This window comes from Gorilla gorilla, chromosome 1, assembly GCF_029281585.2.
Source record: "Gorilla gorilla gorilla isolate KB3781 chromosome 1, NHGRI_mGorGor1-v2.1_pri, whole genome shotgun sequence".
Lineage (NCBI taxonomy): Eukaryota > Metazoa > Chordata > Mammalia > Primates > Hominidae > Gorilla > Gorilla gorilla.
The window spans coordinates 200231911-200240457 of NC_073224.2; the positions used below are offsets into that span (position 1 = coordinate 200231911).

The window sequence follows — 8547 nt, forward strand, 5'->3', positions numbered from 1 at the left end:
AATCATAATTGTAATATTAATTACCATTACAGAATAAAATAAGTAGGTTTTTTCCTTTTTTCAAAAAACACATTAAGGTAATTAAAATTATTCATTAATTACTCTTTTCCTTTTTGTATTGTAATATTCATTTATATTGGCATTTATTTATTTATTTATATAGACAAAAGTTCTTACTATCTGCTTTTTAATTTCTGGGACTTATTATTACTATTATTATTATTTTTTTGAGACACGGTTTCACTCTTGTCGCCCAGGTTGGAGTGCAATGGTGCGATCTCGGCTCACTGCAACCTCCGCCTCCCAGGTTCAAGTGATTCTCCTGCCTCAGCCTACTGAGTAGCTGGGATTACAGGCGCCCGCCACCACCCCCAGCTAATTTTTGTATTTTTAGTAGAGACGGGGTTTCACCATGTTGTCCAGGCTGGTCTTGAACCCCTGACCTCAGGTGATCCACCCGCCTCGGCCTCCCAAAGTGCTGGGATTACAGGTGTGAGCCACCATGCCCAGCCTATTATTATTATTATTCATTTTATGTCATGATTTTACTGAAAATGATTTTGTCATATGAAAAAGAAGGACAGTAAAAAAATTATCCATTCCAGGTGGCAAATAAGCTGAGTACTCACTTGGGTAAAAGTGAATGAAGAAATTCCTCCACTTATGTATGTATTCAGTCATTCAGTCATTCAAGAAGTATTTACTAAGCAAATGTAATACACCAGGAAATATTCTAGGTGCTGAGCACACAAGAAATCCCATTCTCATCGAGTTTACATTCTAGTGATTCACTCAAGAATCCTGTATGGAGCTCTCCCATTCCATACAAGTGCAGTGGTGTGTTGGAGCTGACTTGCATTGGCTTGTGAGAGCCAGGTGTGTGCATCTCTTTCCAACTCCCTATTCAGTTATGTTATGCTAGTAACTTCGAATTGGCCATGGTGGGAATATTTACACCATGGAAATAGGCAAAAGCTATAAATCAGGGCTTTTGTTTTGGAGTCAGTTGCTAAATATTTACCAGCCTACCACTACAAGTCACTCAGTCAGAGAGTTCTTCCCTGATTAATCAATTTATAGAAGCCTGCCCCAGTTATTCTGTCACATGCCCCTGTGTTATTTGCTTTATAGCATTTATTACTACTGGAAATGGCCTTGTTCCATTGATTTATTCCACTGGTATTTATTGAGTGCCTACTATATTCCAGGAACTGTTAAAGTACTTGAGATCTAACAAAACAGAGATCTATACCCTTGTGGGGCTTACATTCTAGCAGGGGCAGATGGATTTTTAAAAACAATGAGCACAATAAGTAAATTATTTGGGGTGTTAGAAGGTGATAAGTTCTGTGAGGGGTGGAGAAAGAGTAGAGAAGGGCAAGAAGGATCTGAGTTAGGGACATGAGTGATGATTCTAAATGGAGAAGTCAGGGTGGGTCTCATTGAGAAGGTTATACGGGAATGCAGACCAGAAGTAGGTAAGGGAATTATCTGTATAAACAGTATTCCAGACAGAGGGAAAAGTCAGTGTCAAGAGCCCACACTGGCCTGGCTGGCAAGTTCAAGGAATAGCAAGGCCAGTGTGGCTGAAGTGGAGTGAGCTGAGGCAAGTGGCTGGAGAGATGAGGTCAGATCATGTGAGGCTTTGTAGGTGATTAAAAGACCAATGTGTTTGGACTGTATCTGGGCTCTCTACCCCTTTAGGTTGGTCTGAATTAACTGTACTCTATTTAGTTTCTGTAGTTTAACATTCATTCGTTATATCTGGTATTTTATTCTTTTTTTCAGAAGTATCTTGCATGTTCATGGACATTTACTCTTTCATATGAACTTTAGGACCTGTTAATCCAGTTACAACAAAAAATCCTGCTGAGTTTGTACTGGAATGAATTTAATTTGTAGGTTTATTTTGGGAGAGAAGTGATACCTTTATAATAGTAAGTATTCCCATCAATATCTCTCCATTTATTATTTTATTCATATTTTTTATATATTTAAAAACATTTTGTATTGTCCTCTATGAAGGTCTAGTATATCCTTTATGAGATATAGTCCTAGATGCCTTAGAGTTGTTATCAACCCTGGGAATGGTATATTTTATGCCTAATACTCTTATTAGTTTAAATAGTTTTTCTCTATATTCTCTTGGATTTTCTCATTGACTGTAATATCACCTGCAAATATGGATAGTGTTCTCTTTTACTATGTTAACACTTCTTGTTTATTTCTCTTATTACATTGGCTAGGAGCTCCAGTATAATGGTGAATAATAGTGCTGATAGCAATCTTGTTCCTGACTTAATGGAAATGCTTCCAAACTTTCAAGCATAAAGTTTATGTTTGGGGTAGATACCCTTTAACAGGTTGAAAAAGTTCCCTTCTATTCCTAATTTGTTAAGGGTTTTTTAAAAATTATGAATCCACATTTAGTTTTGTTGAATGATGTTTTTTGCATTTTTGAGAGGATTGTATGATTTTTCTCCTTTATCAGTTAATTGGCAAATCACAGGGAAACATTTCTTAATGTTAAATTATGCTTCTGTGAGTAAAGGGAAAATTAATATCAGGCTGGGGCTGATGCAAGCCTGCCTGACACTGACCTTGGTCTTCCACAATACTGTTTCCTTGGAAACTGCAGAGTTAACATAAACAGGGGATGTTGTGTATGCTGACTACACAATTGTGTGGAACTGCGCATGGGTCTGGAGGCATTGTCAGTGAGCATACAGGTCATGAGCGTATGCAACTGGGAATGGCAGGAAATATTGGTGAGAAATAGAGGTTTCAGTTTATTTACTTATTTACTTATTTATTTATTTATTTATTTATTTATTTATTTATTTATTTAAAGAGACAGGGCCTTGCCTGAGATCAAGGCTGGTCTCAGACTAGGCCCAAGAGATCCTCCTGCCTCAGCCTCCCAAAGTGCTGGGATTACAGGTATGAGCCACTGCGCCTGACTAAGGCTTTAGGTTCTGTGAGTCAAAGTGATCGCTGCACACCTTGGCTAGCCCGTGGCAGCTGTAAGTGCCCTGTGGATGAATGACAACAGGACATGTGTACTTGGGTAGCTGCTGGGCCACCTGGTGAGATAAAGATGTAGCATCTGCCATATCTTCTGCCTTGTATTCTAGGTTACAATTTATTTCTGTCTCATGAGTCTTGCTGTCAACTTGAACCTATAATCACAGCTGTAGTCTGTACCTTCTTTCCGGGATTATATTTAGCACAATTATGGGGCAGTATTTTAATTTTACCTCTAGGGGGCAGTCATGGATCATAAATTGGTATGCTGTTTTAAAAAACCATCTAGAATAAACTGAATGCCCTTTTATGTTATGTACTTTTTTTTTTTCATTTTTACAGATGAAGAGACTGAGCCTTAGAAAATCTAAATAATTTGCTTAGTTCACATAACTTGTAAATAGCAAAAAGCAGATCTGGGATACTTTTTCAGATAAAAAATTATACTTTATTATAACTTTTAAAATTGCAGAACGTCAAGCTGAATATCATTAGACACATACACAAAACCACTCATCTCTAAAGTCATCTTCTATACCCTATCAAAATTTGGCCAATGAATCATGCCTCAGGGAATTTTCCAGTTCAACCCCATACACCAACATGGAATAATTGGAAACACTAGCCTTTTGGTTTTGCCCAGAATTCCAAAACGCTATTACAGGTGGAATATCTGCTGCAGGAGGTCATTCTTGCTGCTGTGGGTGTGAGTAAAATGTCCATCTGTATGCCTCTGGTCCTGCAGGCTTTGTTCTCTTTCTTCTTGTTTTGTCTCCTTCTACAGGGGTTCCCTTACATACTGCAATCAAAAGACATCTTCTGGTCAGAATCACAACAGATAGTGAGTGGTTTAAGTGAGAAGTAATGTTATATAGCAAGTTACTGAATCTACAATGAGAAATTGAACTCTGGGGCTACAACTCAAATACGATTTCAAGGTAAAGAATATAATTACTTGGCTGGCTAGTGAAACGCTTATTTCCTTCTAAAATCATAATTGCAATATGGACTTCTGCTTCATGCTGCATCCCAAGGCACAAATCAGGTAACCTACATCTGCCAAATGATCAACAGAGCATTCCTTCCTATTTTACCCTCAATGCTGAGAAATTACTCCAGAGCCCAGAAGTTGTTGCATAGGTGGCTTGGGTTACTTGGTGCTCAGGCAACAACTGCCACAGGCCCCACCTTGATGAACACCATCAATTTCTTTAAATATGATGATACTAAGATGGAGGAGGCCCTGCTCAGAGGAAGCAAGGACGTAAAAGCTGGGACAGACTGTGCTGTGGGTCACTATACTAACAGACCCAGATGACACGATGGAACGTGAATACTGAAGCTGACAATCTTCTGAAAATCTCTTTTTCAAAGCCCATACGCCCTTTTTTCTAATCGGGAAATCAGGGACAGGGAAACATTCGCATAATTACCCACCAACATGTTCTTCTTAACAGAAGTGAAGATTATTTTAAGAATATGAAAAGTGTTTCAAGACATCTGTTTTCAGGGATAGATCACAGCAACAGAAGTACTTTTCAGAGTGGTTCATTTTAAAGTCAATCTCAAGAACAAGGGCAGCCAGCTTTCACAAGGTACCAAGACATGTTCTGGCAAAAACATTTTCGCTTTAAGTTATATGCTGTCAAGTTCAACTATTTTATACATATCTGATCCTTTTCTGTCAGCAAAAAAGGTACAATTTTTTTTAAACTCCAAAATCAATAATTTCTGGGTAGGATGAAGGTAGAATTTTGGTTGTATTTTATACTTCAGAATACAGATGAAACCAAAAGGTCTGCAATTATCTCTACATTCACATCTTTCAAAGTTCCTTTTCTCCTTTTACATGGATTCAGTTGAATCATTGCCATCCTGATTTGAAGACATATTTTCAACTTTCATTAGTGGTAAATAGCTCCTAAGTTCATCAGTTTCCCTCTTCTTCATTTCTTCTTTTTCTCTCCTTTTCATTTCCTGAATTTGGGCTGTTTTCTCATTCCTCTCTTCACGATCTCTGCATTCTTTCTCTGCTGCTAGGTCTGGGAACCACTCCACTTTGGTCTTTTCTAATCGGTTCAGGATCTCATTTACTTTTTTCTCCCATGTCACAATTTTTACATCCTTCTGCCTGTGAAAACCTATGTGCCCCACATCCATGTCAGCTGTTTTCTTCAGGTTAGACTGTGGCGTATATACCACATTAACGTTCATCTTGCAGCCTTGAATGCTACTGGCTTTCACAAGGTGGGCACAGTCCATCAGCACTTCCTTTGGAATGTCTTCTATATTCTCTCCCAGATATTTTCAGGCCAGCCGTGCTTGATCAGATCTTCATTTTCATATTTATCCTTTCCCATGTAAATAGTGTACGGGGATGAATTGATGCTGCTGCTGGTGAAGTAGAACACCATGGTCCTGGCGGCGGTGCAGTGACTCTACTGCCCAGCAGCAGCGCTCAATTCACCCATATCTGGGATTTTAACCTACATCTAATTGCCACTAAAGTACATGCTCTTAATGCACACAGAGGAACGCCCTCCTTCTCTCTTCTTCCCTCCTTTCCCCTCTCTATCTCTTTTTCTCCTCGAAGCAGTCCAGCAAAGTGGTTAAATGCACTAATTCTGAAGTCAACCTGCTTGACTAGGAAGGATTGGCCCATAGGGGTACGTAAAGGTTAGAATGGCAGCGGGAAATTGATTCACATGAAAAATAAATTACCTACCACACCTACCAAAGTCTGGCTCTATGACTTACCAGCTATGTGACCATGGGAAGGTTACTTAATTCCTCTGTGGCACAGGTCCACCTGTAAAAGTGAGATGATAAAGGAAATTTTTGCTAAGCCTTGAGCATGTGTAGATGGACTTACACCCTGCTTGACTCTGAGCCTGGATGAGTAATAAAATGCAAAAATCAATCAGTTAGGGTCCCAGAAGAAGGAACCAAAGCAAGTGCTTCTGGGAAAATTGATCAGAATCAGAAAAAAACCCATAACAAACAAACAAACAAAAACCCTAACCTGATGAGGAACTTCTTGTGTTTGCAATTTGTGCCTCAAGTGTTTATTTGGATTCAACTTCGTGGACTTACTGGGTCAATAAAGTTTCAAAAAAGCACAGATGGAATTGGGGCTCAGTTCCATTACAGCCAAATAATCCTGAGAGGACAAGCTAAAGACTTATTTAAACCAATCACCTCTCCTTATGAAACTGTGTGGCTTTTGCCCTTATAAGCCCACCCTTGCCTTTGGACTGGGTGTTAGTCTTCATGAGGCCTGCTCTTCCTTGTATACTACTCACCTAAAAGTAAACCCTTAATGCTTATATGAAAGAGTAGTCAACATCACTGATCATCATAGAAATGCAAATCAAAACTACAATGAGATATCATCTCTCTCCAGTTAATTAAAATGGCTTTTATCCAAAAGTCAGGCAATAACAAATGCTGGTGAGGATGTGGAGAAATGGGAAACCCTCATACACTGTTGGTGGGAATGTAAATTAGTACAACCACTATGGAGAACAGTTTGGAGTTTCCTCAAAAATCTAAATAGAGCTACCACATGACCCAGCAATCCCACTGATGGGAATGTACCCAAAAGAAAGGAAATCAGTATTTCGAAGAGGTATCTGCACTCTCATGTTTATTGTAGCACTATTCATTATAGCCAAGATTTGGAAACTACTTCTGTGTCCATCAACAAACAAATGGATTTTTAAAAATGTGGTACATATACAGTTGAGTACTATTTAGCCGTAAAAAAAGAATGAGATTCTGTCATTTACAACAACATGGATGGAACTGGAGGTTATTATGTTAAGCGACATGAGCCAGGCACAGAAAGACAAACTTCACATGTTCTCACTCTCACTCATTTGTAGGAGCTAAAAATTAAAACAATTGAACTCATGGTGATAGAGAGTAGAAGGATGATTAGCAGAGGCCGCAAAAGGTAGTGGGGAGTGTTGGGGGAGGAAATGGGGAAGCTTCATGGGTACAAAAATAGTTAGAAATAATGAATAAGATCTAGTATTTGATAGCACAAGAGAGGGACTATAGTCAATAATAATTTAATTGCACATTTAAAAATAACTAAAAGAGTATAATTAGGCTGGGTGCAGTGGCTCACGCCTGTAATCCCAGCACTTTGGGAGGCCGAGGCGGGTGGATCACCTGAGGTCAGGAGTTTGAGACCAGCCTGGCCAACGTGGTGAAACCCCCATCTCTACTAAAAAAAAAAAAAAAAAAAATTAGCCAGGCGTGGTGGCACGCACCTGTAGTCCCAGCTACTCAGAAGGCTGAGGTAGGAGAATAGCTTGAACCCAGGAGGCAGAGGTTGCAGTGAGCCTAGAACACGCCGTTGCACTCCAGCCTGGGCGACAAGAGTGAAACTCCATCTCAAACAAACAAAAAAAAGTATAGTTGGATTGTTTGTAACACAAATGATAAATGCTTGAGGTGATGAATACCCCATTTGCCCTGATGTAATTATTACACATTGCATGCCTGTATCAAAATATCTCATGTACCCCATAAATATATACACCTACGATGTACCCACAAAAATACAAAATAAAATAAAATGCTGTTTAAAAAAAAAAGGAAACTCTCAATGCTTAGGTAATTGTCCTGAGTTATTCTTTAACATTTAATCTGAAGACCCAATCGTGCATGGCCGAACTTTGTATTGGATCAGGCTTCCTCTGCCTTACCTAGCAGTACACTCAGTTTAATACTCACCACATATCAGTATTTATTTAGTCTTTTATTAGGGAAAATAGTTCCTATCTCATAAGATTACTTTAATGATGAAATGAGATGACACGTGTAGAACAAAGCCTGAGGTGGCAAGAACTTACTAAATGTCACTGTCATTAATTCAACAAACATCATTTATAGCATCTATTATATCAGACACAATTCTCCATCCAAAGGATGCTAAGGTGTTTATATCAAGAAGGGTCTAATCAGAAGACAGAAACCACAGCAGTTATTTGAGCAGAGAAAATTTAATATAAAGAATCCTTGTCGGCCCGGTGCAGTGGCTCACGCCTGTAATCCCAGCACTTTGGGAGGCTGAGGCAGGTGGATCACAAGGTCAGGAGTTCAGGACCAGCCTGGCCAATATGGTGAATCCCCGTCTCTACTAAAAAATACAAAAATTAGCTAGGCGTGGTGGCGCGCACCTGTAAACCCAGCTACTCTGGAGGCTGAGGCAGGAGAATTGCTTGAACCCAGGAGGTGGAGGTTGCAGTGAGCCAAGATCACACCACTGTACTCCAGCCTGGGCTACAGAGCGAGACTCCATCTCAAAAAAAACAAAAAACAAAAAACAAAAAAAAAAAGCTTAGCCGAGGGGCCCTGCAGAGCTGCACCTCAGATCTCTGAGGAAGAGGTGCCACTCAGCTGTTGGAGTTTCTGAATGAAGCACAATAAGGCTGCTCTGCAAATGTTGGGAAATTTGCAAACTGGATTCAGCAACCTCCACAGGAAGGAACTGCAGCTGATGCAAGGCAAGCG

General features: G+C 39.5%; 1 pseudogene; it reads right to left on the minus strand.

The window, feature by feature from the left end:
* Positions 1–4173: 4173 nt before the first annotated feature.
* LOC109024225 (coiled-coil domain-containing protein 25-like) lies at positions 4174–5461 on the minus strand (annotated as a pseudogene).
* Between the last annotated feature and the right edge of the window lie 3086 nt (positions 5462–8547).